Source organism: Zingiber officinale, chromosome 6B (assembly GCF_018446385.1).
Source record: "Zingiber officinale cultivar Zhangliang chromosome 6B, Zo_v1.1, whole genome shotgun sequence".
NCBI classification, from domain to species: Eukaryota; Viridiplantae; Streptophyta; class Magnoliopsida; order Zingiberales; family Zingiberaceae; genus Zingiber; species Zingiber officinale.
In genome coordinates, this window is record NC_055996.1 from 77,459,026 (window position 1) to 77,479,358 (window position 20,333).

At 46.3% G+C, this 20,333-nt stretch overlaps 1 pseudogene; it reads left to right on the forward strand.

Annotated features, from left to right (window-relative positions):
- Positions 1-17,140: 17,140 nt before the first annotated feature.
- LOC121992773 lies at positions 17,141-19,821 on the forward strand (annotated as a pseudogene).
- Positions 19,822-20,333: the final 512 nt, after the last annotated feature.

Here is a 20,333-nt window from a genome sequence, read left to right on the forward strand (position 1 = left end):
AAATATCATGCAGTTGTTTACACAACAATCAATCTTCTCTACTGGCAAACCTAAACCTCTAACCAATTTCTTGGTTCTATAAAAACTATCTGTTATTATATTGTCAGCAGGAAGTAACTCTGACATTAATTGACATATATCATCATAACATCTTTCAGAAAAATGATGTTATGCTTTCATATTCAACAACCTTGCAGTAGCTAATAATTGCGAGTGACCTGAGGGATTGTCTTCCCACACTTCTCTTTCACTAGCTTTTAACATTTCATATAGTTGCTGATATTCAGGTGTAGGTGTTTCGTTTATATTGGAATAATCAACTGCGGCATTCATTGCATCGTGAACCATTGATTGCATTCCAATATCATAAGTTGATGAGTAATGTGCAGTAAAAGTTGTGCCAGATGATGAACCATCGGAAGGCCCAATTGGTTCATACAAATAAGGTTCTCCATGACAGTACTAATTATAGTAATTTGGCACAAAATCATTCCTACATAAATGCATTTTTACAATATCTTCATCACGGAAAGCTCTATTTTGACATTTTTTATGATTGCACGGACACTGTAATTCTGCACCATTCATACATTCTGGATGACTTTTAGCATAGTTAACAAATTCTTCAACTTCAGCAATAAAATCATCTCTAATAAATCCATTTTCTAATCGATTGTACATCCAAGCTTTATTCATAGACATTTTCACCTAAAACTAATAAATTGATAATTATAAATTATCTTAAATTAACGTACAAACACAAAACAAACAAAAGAATGATATTATGTTACAGATTAAGATACGAACATAACATATATGTAAATTAAACAATGGCAAATAATATAAAATACAATAAACTAAATTATACATGAAGATGTGAATGTGTACCAGAGAAGAGCAGCAAATGCTATCTGTTTACAAAATAAAAATAATTTAGTACAAAATTTATCAAAAAATTAACAAGTAGAAAAATGGCTGGCATAGGCTAGCACAACAGCATATATCCGACAAACCCGTCAGCATAGCAGTTCCGACGTACCTGCAGCCGACACAGTAGCGTCCGGCACAGCGGCTAGGAGGCCGCCGGCGTCCGGCACAGCGGCCAGGAGGCCGCCGGCGTCCGGTACAGCGGCCAGGAGGCCGCTGGCCGGCACAAAGGCCAGCAGGGCACTGGCGGCCACAAAGAAAGGAAGCTAGAAAAGAGGAAGAGGAAGGAGCTTACCGGCGAGATCGGGGAGGAGGAAGAGGAAGGAGATGCTGCCGCGCGCGTGGAAAGAAAGGAAAAGGGGCCGGATTAGGGTTTATTTTGGCTTTACCGACGGAATCTAGATTCCGTCGGTAAAGCTATTATTTTTTAAGAAAACAAACATCACCGACGGAATTTTTTAATTCCGTCGGTAATGTTAGTACATTACCAACGGAATCTTTTATTCCGTCGGTAACGTATATATTACCGACGGAATATTATATTCTGTCGGTAATATACAGCCTCTACCGACGGATAGAAATTTTCGTCGGTAGTTCCATCGGTAAAATTAGGGGTGGAATCGGGTAGGGACCCGTCCCGTAATCATCTTACCCAATTCCCGTCCCGATAAAAAATTGGGAATCAATTTTTCTCCCGATCCCGTGCCCGACAAGTGTCGGGACCCGAATGTTCGGGATCTCGAATGTTCGGGATCCCGAATGTTCGGGATCCCGTCGGGTAGGGAGATGATATCCTGAATGTTCAACTATTTTCATTATACAGCAACATTTTGAGTCAAATATCAGTTCGATCGAATAATAAGAGTAGATTGCTTGGAATAAGAAGAGTAGAGTGCTAGGAATAATAAGAGTGTTTTGAACATCGGATGATTAAATTCTGGAAGAAGAAACATCAAAACAAAGAAACAAATCTCTCAATTCAATCTCGTTGACACAATGCCTTTTTTCTTAGCAAGTATAAGGTTCACAAGGGGCAATTACAAAAGCAAACTTGATAGACAATAGGGCAGCCAACTTTTCCTGAGACAATAACTAGTTGCTACTATAAAAGCAGAATGAGGTCTTCCCTCGAGTCAAGAAAGCTCCATCAACTGTTGGACAACTTCTGCAGCTCCAACAGAAAGTATAGAACGTAAGATAAACATCATCAACAATCATGCAATACCAGAACATTCATTAACTAGATACCTTAGATGATAGATGGTGTCGTATGAAACTAGTGCAAAATGTTTGGATGTAAGGTTGTCTCAAAATTTAGGGTCCTGGCAGCAAGAAATGCAGCTCCAGCAGCGACATGACGAGGTTTAAACTGAAGGCAAAGTGAAATTCTGTAACTGCAAATCAAAAAACAGTCAGTGAGTTGTATATTTGATAGTTAAGCTGGTGTAATCAAAGCATCATACATAGAATGAAAACTAGGAAGAGCCATCAGCCAAACCATTTTGTCACAAGCAGAAAAGTGGCAATGCTACATGAGGTGCTCGGTGAATTAAAATAAACATATCAGATGTGTTGGCAAATAGAAAGATACAAGCAAATCAAGACTAGAGCAAAACATAACATACAATCCTACATACAAAGACTCCTTACCAAAATCAAAGCAACAGTCCATCTGATAATCTTCAGTTGAAATTCTGTTTTAGTGCAAAACATCCACAATTAAGCATTGACGGTACCTACAAACAACAAATATCATATAAACATAGTCTATATTCTATAGTATATACAAAGATAAACAAGTTAAATATCGACTTACTTGTGACCACTTCTTCACAATCTTTATAAAAGTTGAATTCATCTTCTGTCGGCTCCTTGTATAAGTTAATTTCTTCACCTCTAAGCCAGTCAGTAGTGCACACTAGTGCCTCCACCATTTTGGGATGCAATGATGCCCTAAATGGATCTACAACCCTCCTCCCAAGGCTAAAAGCATTCTCACTAGCAACAGTAGATGAAGGGATTGAAAAAATATCCTTGGCAATCTTAGACAAGACTGGAAATGTCGTTGTATTTCCTTTCCACCATTCCAAAATATCGAAGCTTGAGCTCCATTTCACAAAAGGATCCGAGAAGTACTTGTCCACCTCATTGGTTATTTCTGCTTGCTTTTGAGCTTTTCTTAGTTGAGCCATTTTCAGATGATAGTTTAGTTTAATGGGATCATTCTTATACATTTCCATCAAATCTTTATCTACATCGCCATCATCAATCCCATTAATATGATCCAAAGGTGAATTCCCTTTATATGCATGATACAACTCCATTAGACAATTCTTTAAACCGTCAACAAAGAATTGTATTTTACTAGCATCCAATTTCATATCTCCCAAATGGATCCCAATCATTTGAAGTTTATAACGAGAATCTAGAATGTGACCTAGGAAAACAAGCTTGTTCACCTTCTCAAGATTACCCCAATACTTAATGAACTTACTCTCCATTCTCTTAGCAACTTCTTGTAATGAAGGATCAGTAGTGTCAAGTATTGTCTCATCAATGATCATCCTCATTGCAACTATTTCCTCCCAAATCAAGGGTGATGTAGTTTTCTTGGTAGCACTAAGTTGTAATGTAGTATCATGAAACCTCTTGAGAAAATTCACAAAGACTTGTGCCTTCTCCCAATCTTTTTCCATAGGAGGCCCCACTCTCTTTTTCTTCTCCAAACCATCTACTTCTTCAAAGTATTCAACAAATTGAACATTCTCTGCCATCCTACCAAATACTTTTTTAAACTTGTATGCAACAAAAAGCATTGTATAGGTGGAATTCCATCTCGTAGGCACATCCATTGGAACGGTTGACATTTTATCCATCTTCAATAGGATAGCACACTCTCTAAATTGGTCCAACCGTGCCCCAGAAGAGTGAATATATTTCACACAATTTCTAATGGACTCAACTGACTCATTAAGAAATTTCAACCCACTCTTGACAATTAAATTTATAATATGGCAACAACATCTCAAATGCAAGTATTTACCATCAAATAATAGAGTGCCCATTTCCTTTAGCCTCTTTCCCATGTACTCCACCGCTTTATCATTCGTGCTAGCATTATCAACTGTGATAGTAAAAACTTTATCTATCCCCCAATCGCTCAAGCATGTTTCTAAAACTTTGCCAATGTCATCTCCTTTGTGAGAGGTAATCTTGGTGAAATTTATTATTCGCTTATGCAACTTCCAATCATTGTCCAAGAAATGAGCTGTGATTACCATGTAATTGATATTCTGAATTGAGGTCCAAGTATCGGTCGTGATACTTACCCTTTGATCACCAATGACACTCTTTATCTTAGCCATCTCCAGTGCATATAAATCCCATACAAGAGATGCAATTTTCTTTCTGTTGGGAATCTTGAATCGAGGTTGAGCTTCCTTCATCATCTCTACAAACCCTGCCCCTTCCACTACCCTAAATGGCATCTCATCTTTAACAACAAATGCAACAACCTTATCTTCAAGCTTTTTTTGGCAAAAGATGTGGGGTGTCAAAGCATTATTCATGGATGACTGTGTTAAGATTTGTTGAGAAGAACCTGACTTCACCGCATTATGAGGATTGTTTTTGCATTTCTTCACATGCCCATCAATGCCATTATTCCCATGTGTTTTGCTATGGGCAGGAACTTCAGTTTTGCAATAATTGCAAATAGCAACAACAGCAGTGATCTCATTTTTGTCATTTCTCCTTATAATTTTCTTGGCGTGTGACCATACATCCGCTACTTTTTTCCTTTTGCCTCCAATATCTACTACTTCCTCATGAATGATTGATGTTTTGGATGGAGATACTGCTACTGTGTGAGGTTGAGTGATGGAAGGAGAGCTACCACTTCCGCTAGATGCATCCATGAGTGAACTTATGAATGACTACAATAATATGAATATCGTTCAAAATCAGATAGTTGCACAGTTAGAAACATTCAAATATTACTAATTAAAGAGAATGCTAGGTGAGCAAGATTTAAGAAAAATATAGATTGGCAATTTCACATCATGTTAAGAAATTAGGGAGCAAGATTTAAGAAAAATATAAAACCTATCTTAAACACGTAGAGAACATTATAAGAAATTCAGTTCATCAGAAATATAATACACATACCAATACCATCATGGTGAACAAATTGATTGAATCCATATGAAAGCAACAACATCAAAGATTCAAACAGAAGTTATTGCAATAATACTCATGCTAGTAACTTGAACACTAGTCATACAATAACAAAAAAAATTGACCTGGATATTTCCATAAACTACCATAATCATACAAAATTCAACATGATCTAGGACCAAAATCCACATCCACAGGCAATCTGATAACTATAAGCAAAAATTACCCCAGGATCCATTTATACTTATTGGACATATCAGTATATCACATAATCACAATGAACAACTAGAAATTGCATCTCCTATTCACTATAGCTTACCGCTGAAGCCTGAAGGTGGCTGCTAACTATCGGGGAAGAGACTGTCGCTAAAGGAGGCGTGGACGTGTGGGTGTGGGCTAGGGTTCCAGACTTCCAGTGGAATAAATCGGCGAACGACGAAGGGCGAAGGGTGAAGGGAGAGACCGCGAGGGCGAGGGTGAAGGGCGAGGGCCAGATCGCGAGGGCGAGGGCGAGGGCGAAGGGCGAAGGGCGAAGGGCGAGGGTGAGACGCGAGGGCGAAGGGCGAAGGGCGAAGGGCGAGGGCGAGACCGCGAGGGCGAGGAGCTGAGGACGAAGGGTGAACGAGCGAAGAGCAAACGGCGAACGGCGAAGGGTGTGGCGGCAGAAAACTAGGGTTTGAGTCTTTGAGATGCTGTTCAACGAGCGAAAAATAACAAACTTCAACGAGCGAAGAGCACACTGTTCCTTAACTAAAGTTTGAGATGCTAAGCCTAAGTGAACGGCAGAAAAATAACTTTAACAGTTTAACATGTGTTTATTTTTCTTTTTGTATTTTTTTAAAATTATACTTCAGTTAAAGTTTGTTATTTTAATTTTTAAACCTAATTTTTTATATTATTTTTTTTATAATAGTCGAATTAAAAATTATTATTAATATATTCGGGTCAGGTCGGGAAGCCCGTCATGTAGAACTTATGTACCCGATCCTTTTCCCGATTTTAGTCAGGTCGGGAAAAATCCCGACCACTTGGGTCGGGAAAACTTCAGGACGGCAACGGGTTGGGAGTCGGGAAGGATCGAGAATTTTGAAAAAAATTCCAGCCCTAGGTAAAATTGTTTTTTTTTTTTTAGTGGCTGACTCCTGTCCAAGGTATTCTTTATGCAACTGCAGCCCAACCAAACACAATCTCAGATGCAACACATTAAAGAAATCGTTCAAATCTCCACCTACATGTGTTTCCGAAAGATGTGCCTGCAATAATGAATCACATGGAGTTGCTTCTTAGCATTTATTACACAAATTTGTCCATAAGTAACTTAAAAGAAATCATTGGTGGCAACTTAAAAGAAATCATGAATTATGTTCTGGTCAAATATCGTACATGGTCAAATCATCAATCAACAAACGTATTGACATGCGCTATCTTTCGAGATCGTTGATGGAGACGGTGAGTGGACCTAAAATGTACTTCAAAAGAAGATCAGACTGATGTCGGGTGATATGCGAAAAGAATAAGGAGAGGCAGGAGAGCACGGAAAGCATCTCAACATCAATCTAAATATCAATATTGTAAGGAGCCGATGAGGGGACCAAATTTAACTATCACAGGTTGATAGCCGTTAGATCTGGAAGCATCCGTTTGCACTTGATATAATGCAGATTGCAGGGATAGAAAGTAGAGATTCTAGATTGTTTCAAAGACATGAAGTCTCAGGTCAAAAGTATAGAAGGATGGGTTACAACTTGAGTGACAGAAATATTACTTTCACCCTTCAACGATAACATAATCGGAGGATCACACAGTATAAACCTGCTGAATCGTGTCGATGTTCAAACCCTTCAATCCTACCACTGACTCGACGTGTCCTGTGCAGTTCCCTCAGCCTAAGTTAGGAAGCAACATCACAAAAATGTAAGTCTCAGACGTTCCTTCAGTTGTAATAAAAAGTGATTACGCACATCATCGCAAGTAAGAGAATTAAATCACGAGTCAGACTTTGCTATAGCGCCATTACAGCAGGGGTAAATTCAGCAAAGTGTCAGCGGAAACAAAGGCACATGTAGTATTTTTGTTTTTGTTCACACTTGGGTCGACATAGTTGCAGGAGAACATGGCAAATCAGTCTTAAATAAACTACATGCAACATGTTGAAACGTATCGATGTTGCTTGCAAGCTGGCGAAAAGAACATGGAAAGTCAGGATGCAACATGTTGAAACTGAGGGGGTGTTTGATTTAGGGCAATAGGAGTGAAGAATAGGAATGAGAATCATTGATTACCATTGTTAATGTTTGGATTATAGGAATAGAAATAGGAATAAAGGAATGAATCCTTGAAATTGGGTAATAACTCATTCCCATGTACCTCCCCTTCAATGAGTCATTACCCTATTTTCATCAATCAAAATATTCTCTTATTCCAAAAATACCCTTGAACTAAAACTAAATTTTTCCCTTAATATTAAATATCAAAATTTATTTATTTATTTTTTCTTCATATCACTTCTCTCTCATCATATTTTCTCTCTCATCATTTTATCACACACTTTCTCTCTCCTACCACACTCTCTTTCCTCTTTTTTCTCATTACACATTCTCTCTCATCATACTTTCTCTCTCTTCAATCTCTTCCATCACACTCTCTTCCTTTTTTTTCATCATACTTTCTCTCTCATCATACTTTCTCTCTCCTCAATCTCTACCATCACACTCTCTTTTCTCTTTTTTTTTCTCATCACACTTTCTCTTTCCTCAATCTCTCTTGTCACACTCCCTCCTTTTTTTTCCTCAACACACTTTCTCTCTCATCATACTTTCTCTCTCATCATCTCTCCCATCACACTTACTGTTCTCTTTTTTCTCATCACACTTTCTCTCTCATCATACTTTCTCTCTCATCACACACTCTCTCTTCCCTCATTTTTTCTCATTACATTTTCTATCTCTTCATCCTCTCCCATCATAATTTCTCTTACATCATATTTTATCTCTCATCATGTTCTCTTCTATCACACTCTCTTTTCTCATCACACTTTCTCTCTCTTCATTCTTTCTCATCACATTTTCTCTCTCATCACATTTTCTCTCTCATCATTCTCTTTCATCATATTTTTCTCTCACATTCATCTTTCTCTCACATCTACTTTTTTCTCTTATTTTCCTTTAAGGGTAAAAAAGAAAATATTGATTTATTCCGATAAAAAGTATGCAACTAACCAAACATTACTTTTAACAGTGATATCCATGCTCATATTCATTCCCATTCCATAATACAATGATTCTCATTCTGATTCTCATTCCCATGTTCATACCAAACGCCCCCTGAATGAATGTGGCAGGCAGCTAGTTGGACTTTAATGGCAAATTATCAATATTTCAAAACCAGTTAAAAAGCCATGAAACACGTGAAGGACCAGTGCTAAAACAATCGAAAACTGAAACATGTCGATTGAATGCATGCAGGAGCGAAAAGAGAATTGAACTAACCTTGCAATCTCAGCTCTTCTTTTTTGCTTCTTCTGTCATCTGATTCAATTCTGTGATGCCACTCCTTTCATTGAACATCTTAGTATCAGGTGGTTGCAGACCATGAATGTTCTTTGAGCATGGTCCCACTTGAGCTCTCTCGCTTCTTTACCGGAATCCTTCCGCCTTGTAAAAGCACTCTACTGGAAGAAGATTTTGGATTAATTAAAATTCAGTGTGAAAAACATGAACAATGTTTAATCCGAGCGGCGGCCCAGACGATAAAGCGTTCGGTCAGAAATGAGAGCTGCAAATAATACTAAGTATTTAGTTACTCATACTTGCAACCTCCTTCGATTAGACTTAGGAGGCTTCTGATACAGTGATAAAGATGAGCCCCCAAAAAGCGAGTCAAAATAGGGAGGACTAACTGATGTGGAGGTCAAAATCAAACAGTCAAAGTCACATGGTCGGTCGAACCTAGAACTCTTGACCAGGCTTGGGTGGCAGAGCGAGACTCGCATTGTCAGTCGGACATGAAGGGTCGATCGTGCCTCCTGAGCGGTCGTTCTTCACAACTTACAGACAAGATTTAAAGTTAAGTACTAATTTATCCCGCCCACCGCCCTATCCGATTGGACCTTGGGGTTGATCGGACATATTGCATCTCCTTGGCAAAATGAAGGGTCAAGTGAAGAACGAGTTGTTGGCTACATTCTGTAGGTCAGCTAACAGCAAGATCCACATACTTAATATATCATATTTTTTTTGAAAGTTTGTACTGTAAAGGGCAGAGAATATTCCACAGGTAAATCATACTTTAGAAGCTTCTGGCATATCAAATCATAAAGATTTTTACATTTATTTAAAGAAATGTATCAGAAACACTTTATAAACTATCTTTTTTAGGAAAACTTTGAAAATGTGTTGATCAAGTCCGGAAGCTGAGTCAGACGGACCGTCAGGTGAGGTGGATGGAATGTTGACGAAGTTGCGACGTCCCGGAGGGGGGTGTGCTGAGATGGTTCCCGTGTTGACCAAGTCTTCGAAAGTCTCTTGGTCAATGATACCTGCAGCCAGCGACCGGGTCCCCCCGGTCTCTGGTACCCCGAGGCTCGAAGCAGATTCAACGCATATATGAGTAACCGACTAATAATATAATAATGAAATAAAGGGGTGAGTACGGAAAACGTACCCTGGCCCAGGGGGGCGCCCTCGGATGGGACGCGGCTCGAGTTGTCGCGACCCGGAAGAGCGGATGACTCCGATTAGGCTGGAGAGCTGGATCTGACGACGAAGAGTTGAACGCGGCACGGGCCCGAAAGACGAGCTATAGACCGGGATAAGACACCAGCACGCAGGCCGAAATACTAAGTCGACACGTAGGCCGGGACATGAGATCAGCACGCAGGCCAGGACGCTGGGTCGACACGTAGACCGGGATGCTGGGTCGGCACGCAGGCCGAGACGCCGGGTCGGCACGCAGATCGGGACACTGGGTCGGCACGTAGGCCGGGACGCTGGGTCAGCACGTAGGCCGGGACGCTGGGTCGACACGTAGGCCGAGATGCCAAGTCGGCACGCAGGCCGGGACACTAGATCGGCACGCAGGCCGGTACACGGGCTCGGCACGCAGGCCGGGACAATAACAAGAGCGGAATACGGCTAAAATCACTGACGCCCAACAATAACCAAGGCACGAAGGCCAAAGCACCACAACATACAAAGCGGAACGAGATAGCGGCACGAAGGCCGGCACACGACGGGACCGGAAGATGCTCAAATCAGTGACAACAGTAATAGTAGCCAGCTCGGTGCTAAGGGAACTGCCGACGCAGGGGCAGCCGGCGTGTGGTGGCTGCCGGCGTTCGAGGGTGATAACGAAGGCAGTAGCAGCCACGACGGCGTGGTGCACGAGAGCGAGAAGAGGGGCAGTCGGCATCAGATGTGGCTCCGGCGAGAGTATGAGAAGAAGAGGAAGATGGCCCCTGCCTTGGTTCCTGTCGGCAGCGGAAACAGGAAAAAACGGAGCAACCCAGTGGTAGAGCCACGAGGAAGAACGAGAGAGGAGAAGAGGTGGCAATCGGCATCAACGACGGCGGGGAGGAGAAGGGCAGTAGCGGGTCCGGCAGCGGCGTTGCGAGGAGAGAAGGCGAAGAAAGGTGGGCCGGTCTCTCCGGCGAGGAGTTGAGCACGAGGGGGAGAAGGGGAGTGGTCTGCCGGCGGCGGCGCCGACGGGGAACGTCGCGTGAAGGGGCTGGTGGCGGAGAAGAAAACACGCACTATTCCGGCGATCGGTTGCAGCGAGAAGAGGAGGAGAAGAGAGGTGGCAGCCGAAGGCCGGCGGCCGGCGCCGGTGCCGACGAGAATCCAGAGAGGACGAGGGAGCAGATGCTCCTCCTGGCGGCGCTCCAGCAGAAGCCCCCCCTCTTTTTTTCGCATGCTACAGTGCCCTAAATAAAGGTGCTACAATACATTGACGAAAATGCCCTCCCCCTCTCCATTAATCTCTCCTCTGCCCTTTATACCTAGCCACATCACAAGCCTCCCCCTCAAGTCTAGTCGAAGGAGGCGCAAGTCCGACTGACTAGACCCAGCTAACGATAAACAGAATCGCTACTGAATGCAACGTTATATCGCGGGTCTGTCATATAATCGTGGAACGAGTAGCTGTGGACGACGGGTACCTGGCAATAAAGAGCGTGACCGAGCGAGTGTCGACCGAGCGATAGTGAATCGCGACCGGGCAATAAAGAGAATGATGAATGCGCAAAGTCGTGAGCGCGACTGAGCGAGTGCAGACCGAGCGGCAATAAGTCATGACCTAGCGAAAAAATATAGAACATGCGATAAGGTGACTGCCGAGCAGGTCGAAAGACGATGGGCATGCGATGTAGAGTGCACAACCGAGAAAGTCTTTAAGCGATAGGTAGATCAGCGTAAAGCGAGTAGACGAGTGGTACCGGTGAGTGGTCAAGTAAACGGCCAAGCAACAGCGATGAGCGAAATACGAATGACGAGCGTCGGGCAGAGCGACGAGCGGGGCTAGTATGTCGAGCAGAGCGACAAGTAAGCGATGAGTGCCGACCCAGCCACAGCGGTAAGCGAAGTGCTAAGGATGAGTGCCGAGCAAAGTGGCGAAGCGTGCACGATGAGTGACGAGCAGAGCGGCGAGTGAAGCGATGAATGCCGACTGAGCAACAGCGATGAGCGGAACGTGGGAGCCGAGTGTCGTGCAGAGCAGCGAGCAGAGTGAGTATAATAGGTGTCGGGCAAAGCGGCAAGTGAGCAGAGCGAGTGCGGTGAATGTCAGGCAGAGCTGCGAGCAGAGCGATGAGTGCCGACCGAAAGGTCGTTGGACGTGAGAGCAGAACTCACTTATAACTCGCACTGGGGCGAGAGTCAGGGACCCCGACCGGGAGGTGCTCTGGAGGCCTGACCAGTACTCGATCTGGAGACTGGACCCAGAAACAATCTGAGGGCCTGACAAAGAAGCAGTTTGGGGGCCTGACCAGGAATTGATCTGAAGGTCTGACCAAGACTTGGTCTAGAAGCCTGACCGGGAATTTGTCTGATAGCCCGATTGGGAATTTGTCTGAAAGCCTGACCGGGAATTTGTCTGAAAGCCTGACCGGGAATTTGTCTGGAAGACTGACTAGGAATTGGTCTGATCGCCTGACCGAGAGATCGTTAATGATGCTCTGAACCGAGACCGGTGGTAATACTCTGGTCCGAGACCGGTGGTAATACTCTGGTCCGAGACCGGTGATAATAGCTCAACCCCGAACGGGTGAGGATAAGCCTTGAAGCCCATAGAAACGAAACCTGTAGCAATATAAGGGGACAGAACCTTTATCATACCTGATCACAAAGTGATGTCAACCGACTGAGGATCCGTCTCGGTCCCTCAACTCCCAGATACCCGGGGAGCAAGGGGAGAAGAGAATAATCTGAGCCATGACCGTCAGAAGTCTGGGACTACCGACCTGAAAGGTTGTTGGGCGTGAGAACAGAGCTCACTTTTAATTCTCACATGGGAGCCGACCTGAAAGGTCGTTGGGTGTGAGAGCAAAGCTCACTTATAACTCGCACTGGGGCGAGAGTCTGGAACTACCGACCTGAAAGGTCGTTGGGCGTGAGAACAGAGCTCACTTTTAATTCTCGCATGGGAGCCGACCTGAAAGGTCGTTGGGCGTGAGAGCAGAGCTCACTTATAACTCGCACTGGGGCGAGAGTCTGGAACTACCGACCTGAAAGGTCGTTGGGCGTGAGCAGGCTCGATCCCTCAAATCCCGAATACCTATGGAGCAAGGGGAGAAGAGAATAATCTGAGGCCTGACCGTCATAAGTCTGGGACTACCGACCTGAAAGGTCGTTGAGCGTGAGAACAGAGCTCACTTTTAATTCTCGCATGGGAGCCGACCTGAAAGGTCGTTGGGCGTGAGAGCAGAGCTCACTTATAACTCGAGAGTCTGGGGCTACCGACCTGAAAGGTCGTTGGGCGTGAGAACAGAGCTCACTTTTAATTCTCGCATGGGAGCCGACCTGAAAGGTCGTTGGGCGTGAGAGCAGAGCTCACTTATAACTCGCACTGAGGCGAGAGTCTGGGGCTACCGACCTGAAAGGTCGTTGGGCGTGAGAACAGAGCTCACTTTTAATTCTCGCATGGGAGCCGACCTGAAAGGTCGTTGGGCGTGAGGGCAGAGCTCACTTATAACTCGCACTGAGGCGAGAGTCTGGGATACTCCGGTCCGAGACCGGTGGCGATGGCGCTGGTCCGAGACCAGTAATGATACTCCGGTCCGAGACCGGTGGCGATGGCGCTGGTCCGAGACCGATAGCACTGGTCCGAGACGAGTGGCGCTGGTCCGAGACCAGTAATGATACTCCGGTCCGAGACCGGTGGCGATGGCGCTGGTCCGAGACCAGTAATAATACTCCGGTCCGAGACCGGTGGCGATGGCGCTGGTCCGAGACCAGTAATGATACTCCGGTCCGAGACCGGTGGCGATAATTCGACCCCGAACGGGGGATATAAGAAATCCAATAAGCTGGTCTGAGATCAGTGAAAACCGCTCAACCCGAACGGGGCAGATATGAAATCGGATAAGCTGGTCTGAGACTAGTGAAAACCGCTCAACCCGAATGGGAGATATATGAAATCCGATAAGCTGGTCTGAGACCAATGAAAACCGCTCACCCCCGAATGGGGGAGATATGAAATCCAATAAGCTGGTATGAGACTAGTGAAAACCGCTCACCCCGAACGGGGGAGGATAAGCCTTGAAGCTAGTAAAAGCGAAGCATGTAGCAGCATGAGGAAATAAAGCTTATGTCATACCTGATAGCGGTGTGGTGCCAACTGACTGCGGATTTGTCTCGATCCCTCAACTCCCGAATACCCGTGGAGCGAGGGGAGAAGATGATAATATGAGCCTTGACCGTAAAAGAGAATGAAACCTATAGTAATATAGGGGAGTAGAGTTCATAAAAGTAGAGGCAAGCAGAGCACCGTGGGTGAAGGAAGCAGAGCATGTAGACATAAGAAGATGCAAAACAGGTGGAAAATACAGAGCATATAATAGCAATAAGGTGAAACACCTATGATAGTAAGAGGATGCAGAGCCCCATGGCGAAGGATGCAGAGCCTATAGCAACGAAAGGATGCAGAGCCTCATGATGAAGGGTGCAGAGCCTGTAATGATAAGAGGATGCAGAGCCTCCTGATAAAGGGTGCAGAGCCTATACACACACATGACCGGGGAGTTGGGCCCTTGGTCCCTGATCGAAGAGTAAGGTCCCTAGCCTGTAATCAAAGAGCGAGACCCCTAAATCCTGATCGGGAAGTGGTACTGCACGTCTATGATCGAGGAGCTGTGTCCCAAGAGTATGAGTGGGGAGTTGTGCCCTTAAAGCATGAGCGGGGAGCTGTGTACCAAGTGTATGAGCGGGGAGCTGGGCCCTTGGTCCCTGATCGAAGAGTAAGGTCCCTAGCCTGTAATCAAAGAGCGAGACCCCTAGATCCTAATCGGGAAGTGGTACTGCACGTCTATGATCGGGGAGCTGTGTCCCAAGCGTATGAGTGGGGAGTTGTGCCCCTAAAGCATGAGCGGGGAGCTGTGTCCCAAGTGTATGAGCGGGGAGCTGCGCCCCCAGTGTCCGATCAGAAATTAAAGGCTCTAGTCTTTGATCCAGGAACTAGGCTCTTACTCTTTTATCAGGGAAATATAGCAGTTCCTATAATCGTAAAAATGAAACAGAGCTTATAGCGTACCTGATCGGGAAGTCATGCCAACCGGCTAAGGGTTTGTCCCGGTCCCTTAACTCCCGAATACCCATGGAGTCAGGGAAAAAACATAACAGAAAAACTAACCTATCAGCCGGCTGAAGCTCTACTCGATCCCTCGACTCCTGAATACCAGTGGAATGAGGATAGAAAATAATATGGGCATCGAGATCCTCCGGGATTATGATAATAACAGAGAACCTCCCGACGTCGTCCATCTTCACGTTCCAGAACAGGCTGTTGTGTTCCCACAGACGGCGCCAAATTTGATCAGGTCCGGAAGCTGAGTCAGACGGACCGTCGGGTGAGGTGGATGGAATGTTGACGAAGTTGCGACGTCCCGGAGGGGGGTGTGCTGAGATGGTTCCCGTGTTGACCAAGTCTTCGAAAGTCTCTTGGTCAATGATACCTGCAGCCAGCGACCGGGTCCCCCCGGTCTCTGGTACCCCGAGGCTCGAGGCAGATTCAACGCATATATGAGTAACCGACTAATAATATAATAATGAAATAAAGGGGTGAGTACGGAAAACGTACCCTGGCCCAGGGGGGCGCCCTAGGATGGGACGCGGCTCGAGTTGTCGCGACCCGGAAGAGCGGATGACTCCGATTAGGCTGGAGAGCTAGATCTGACGACGAAGAGCTGAACGCGGCACGAGCCCGAAAGACGAGCTACAGACCGGGATAAGACACCAGCACGCAGACCGAAATACTAAGTCGGCACGCAGGCCGGGACATGAGATCAGCACGCAGGCCGCGACGCTGGGTCGACACGTAGGCCGGGACGCTGGGTCGGCACGCAGGCCAAGACGCCGGGTCGACACGCAGGCTGGGACGCTGGGTCGGCACGTAGGCCGGGACGCTGGGTCAGCACGTAGGCCGGGACGCTGGGTCGGCACGCAGGCCGAGACGCCGAGTCGGCAAGCAGGCCGGGACATTAGATCGGCACGCAGGTCGGGACACTAGATCGGCACGCAGGCCAGGACACTAGATCGGCACGCAGGCCGGGACACGGGCTCGGCACGCAGGCCGGGACAATAACAAGAGCGGAATACGGCTAAAATCACTGACGCCCAACAATAACCAAGGCACGAAGGCCAAAGCACCACAACATACAAAGCGGAACGAGATAGCGGCACGAAGGCCGGCACACGACGGGACCGGAAGACGCTCAAATCAGTGACAACAGTAATAGTAGCCAGCTCGGTGCTAAGGGAACTGCCAACGCAGGGGCAGCCGACGTGTGGTGGCTGCCGGCGTTCGAGGGTGATGACGAAGGCAGTAGCAGCCACGACGGCGTGGTGCACGAGAGCGAGAAGAGGGGCAGTCGGCATCAGATGTGGCTCCGGCGAGAGTACGAGAAGAAGAGGAAGATGGCCCCTGCCTTGGTTCCTGTCGGCAGCGGAAACAGGAAAAAACGGAGCAACCCAGTGGTAGAGCCACGAGGAAGAACGAGAGAGGAGAAGAGGTGGCAATCGGCATCAACGACGGCGGGGAGGAGAAGGGCAGTAGCGGGTCCGGCAGCGGCGTTGCGAGGAGAGAAGGCGAAGAAAGGTGGGCCGGTCTCTCCGGCGAGGAGTTGAGCACGAGGGGGAGAAGGGGAGTGGTCTGCCGGCGGCGGCGCCGACGGGGAACGTCGCGTGAAGGGGCTGGTGGCGGAGAAGAAAACACGCACTATTCCGGCGGTCGGTTGCAGCGAGAAGAGGAGGAGAAGAGAGGTGGCAGCCGAAGGCTGGCGGCCGACGCCGGTGCCGACGAGAATCCAGAGAGGATGAGGGAGCAGATGCTCCTCCTGGCGGCGTTCCATCAGAAGCCCCCCCCCCCCCCCTCCCTCTTTTTTTCGCATGCTACAGTGCCCTAAATAAAGGTGTTACTGTACATTGACGAAAATGCCCTCCCCTTCTCCATTAATCTCTCCTCTGCCCTTTATACCTAGCCACATCATGTGTTAATGCTTTTAGATATGCGCACAACATAACAGTGACATTAAAATGAATCTTCATCTATAGACGAAGATATATGAATACTTCATATTTTAATCACACTCTTTGTTACAATTTATTTTTACTATTTTCTTCTCCCGAATCAAACGACGAAGACTTCTTTCCTACCCCGATACTATCACTCTCTGTGCTACATGATAGTGCAAAGTGAATCCAGCTAACAGTAAAATCACATTCCCAGTTCACTGCTTTCTCCAGTCTCGGACGGATCAATTAATTTTAATATTTTTTTAAAGACCCATGCGATTTTTCATGCTGTCTTTGTATTGATAAATTAAGGGCATGTTTACTCGAAGGAGTGGATAAGTGAAAGAAAGGATTCCACTGTAGAAAAATATCCCTAGGGGTAGGGAAGGGGAAAGGACGAGAAAGAAAGGGAAGAGAAAAAAATCTCTACGGACAGAAGAGAAGACAGAGGGAGACGGCAGAGGGGGAGAAGACTGTTCACCTCCGATAAAATCTTCACACCGTTTCCACCTCCGCCTGCTGTCAACTTCCACGAGGAACAGAGCAAACTATCTGCCATTGTCTCCATTGGATTTTGCCTCTCGTCTGACTCTATTTCTTCTATATTCTCTGAAGAGCTTGCCAACAAAATGAGAGATGGATGAAATCGAGTAGATTAATCTACGATTAGGTAGCTTCAATTTCGATCCTCCTTGATTTCTTGGTTCCAACTCATATCGAACAGATAAAAATATGATTTTTTTTTGTTTGCCTCGTTTTGTTAGAGCAAGCAGCTACGGCGGATGTTGGTTCAGAAATAGCTACGACGAATGTTGTGCAAAGCTGGTGGAGCCGTCAGAGTCGTCGGAGGCTCGCGTGGTTGACGAAGGAAAGGCGTTCCAGCTTGTGGGCGAGCCCCCAGCAACCCTTCGGCTCACGAGCGAGCCCCTCGTCGCCCGTTTGCAAGCAAAAGAGCCCCTCACCGCCTGTCAGCTCACACACACAAGATCAGGGCTTGAAGTGAGTAGGGAACTTGCGGGGGAGGAGGGAGTAGAGAGCGAGATCGATGAGGGGATATGAAGCCACTTTGAGCTTTGGGAGGCAGAACCAGATTTGAAGTGTTTGAGAGACTTCCATTGGAGTTGCTTTATCGGTTGTTGCTTCTCCGTTATGAAGTAGATCTTGCCGGGGAAGGTGGCGGGCCTGGCGGCGGACATGGAAGAGTAGTGCAATACTAGGATGGTAGTCTGTTGGCATATAGAGGCAGCGCACAAAGTTGAGGCAGAGTTGCAACGAAAGACGGATGGTTACTTTCCGTCCGATTTTGAGAGGATGAAAAACTGCCTTAAAAAGGATCCATTGATTGTTTCGTCAACCATCCATCCATTTTTTTAGAAGATGTAAACAAGAGAAAGGATGAATAATCCATCCTCTTTGTGTAGTAAACAGTGAAAAATTTTGCATGCAGAAAACTTTCCTTTCTTTCACTCATCCATCCATCAGAGTAAATGATAGATAAACAGATCACTCCTGACCGTCCACACACGCCAACGGCCAACCCCAGGGCAACGCCAACCATGACCAAACTACCAGAGCTCCGAGTTCTCGAGCGATCCCGCGTCGCTCCGCCGCCGGGATCGGTCGGCGAAACCACTCTCCCCCTCACGTTCTTCGACGCCATCTGGTTGCGCGGAGGATCCGTGGAACGAGTCTTCTTCTACCGCCTCCCCCACTCCACCTCCCACTTCGTCACCTCCATCCTCCCCGACCTCAAGTCCTCCCTCTCCCTCGTTCTCCGACACTTCTACCCCCTCGCCAGAAATATCCGCCGATCCCCTAGAGATCCCGACGGCAACCAATACGAGATCCACTACGCGGAGGGAGACGGTGTCACGCTCAACGTCGCGGAGTCCGACGACGACTTTGACCAAGTCTCCGGCAGCCATGCACGCGACCTCAACAGGATCCTTCCATTGCTTCCGCAGCTCCGTAACAGAGGCCCCGGCGAAGGATTCGCCGCTATGGCCCTGCAGGTGACCATCTTCCCGGACAGAGGCGTGGCCATCGGTGTCTCGATTCACCACGCCGCCTGTGGCGGATCCAGCTCCACCCAATTCATGTTGTCGTGGGCTTCCACGTACGCGCTGTCGGAGGACACGGTGGTCGGAGAGCCTCCGGTCATTGACCGGAGCTTGGTCTCCGAAGTCCGATCCCCGGGGCTTGTACTCAATTTTCTACGGGAACTACGACGAGAGCGACAAGTTGATGGATTACCCTGTTCCATCGGACGCCGTCCTCGCCTCCTTCACGCTCAAAAAGGATCAAATCCAACGCCTGAAGGAATTGGTTTCCATCTCGCGTTGCTCCACGATCGTGGTGACCTACGCTTATATTTGGTCCTGCTTCACCAAATCACTAGAAACCCACAAAGGTGGCGACGACGATGGCGACAGAATGGCCCACTTAGTGTTCCCCGTAGACTGCAAGGCGAGGCTGCGTCCGCCGCTGCCGGAGACGTACTTCGGGAACTGCCTCGCCCCCTGCTTCGTGGACCTGAAGGTAAGCGAGCTTGTCGGAGGAGTGGTGGCGGCGGCGAGAGCAATCGCCGAGGCCATAAAAGTATTCGTGGAAGATCCTCTGCGAGAAGCAGAGACATGGCTGGCGAGTGTCGAATCTATAGTAAACGAGCAACCCCTCTCCGTCGCTGGGTCACCCAAGTTTCATGTCTACGGCACGGACTTCGGTTGGGGGCGGCCAAAGAAGGTGGAGATAACTTCGATCACGAGGAAGGGAGCCGTATCGGTGGCGGAAAGCAGGGATGAGGACGGCGGAGTGGAGATCGGAGTCGTACTGCCGAAGCCCGACATGGAGCAATTCGAGATGCAATTCAACATGCAGTGGCCTCAACAGCTTGAATTCTAAGCTTCCAATATAAAAAACAAACTACAATCTCATGGACTGCTCGTCTTTCTTTACTGTTTTAATCTAAGTCCCGGAGTAATGAGCATCATGTCGACTTCCCAATTTACCTTGATGAATAATAAAAATTTTTCATAAAATCAAACCGATATTTAAAAATAATCAATAAAATTAATTAAAATTATCATTTTTTTTACTGTTTTAATCAAAATATATATAATAATTACCAGATTTTTAAACTAAAAAATATTGATTAATTGACTAAAACAAGTTTTTAAACTAAAATTGGTTGTTTTGCCTGTTGAATAGAAGAAGTGATAGAGATAGGCATAGGGACAGGGACAACCACTAAGTATTTTATAAAAAATAAATGATAAAGTTTCATGTCATTTTCATCTTTTCAAATGTTTTTCATTAACTACTCATGAACAACACCACCAAAGTGGGGTTTGCTATTTTACCTCGACAACCTACACCTGCAGCAGAATCAGTACAATCTGTACAAGTTGGTAAACGTACAATGTCTAGAGTAAATAGGAATGCAATCTTTCAAGTCAGAAAAGATAACAATGCATTTTTTTTCTGCCTTAGCCAGAAACAGCATTAGTTTCA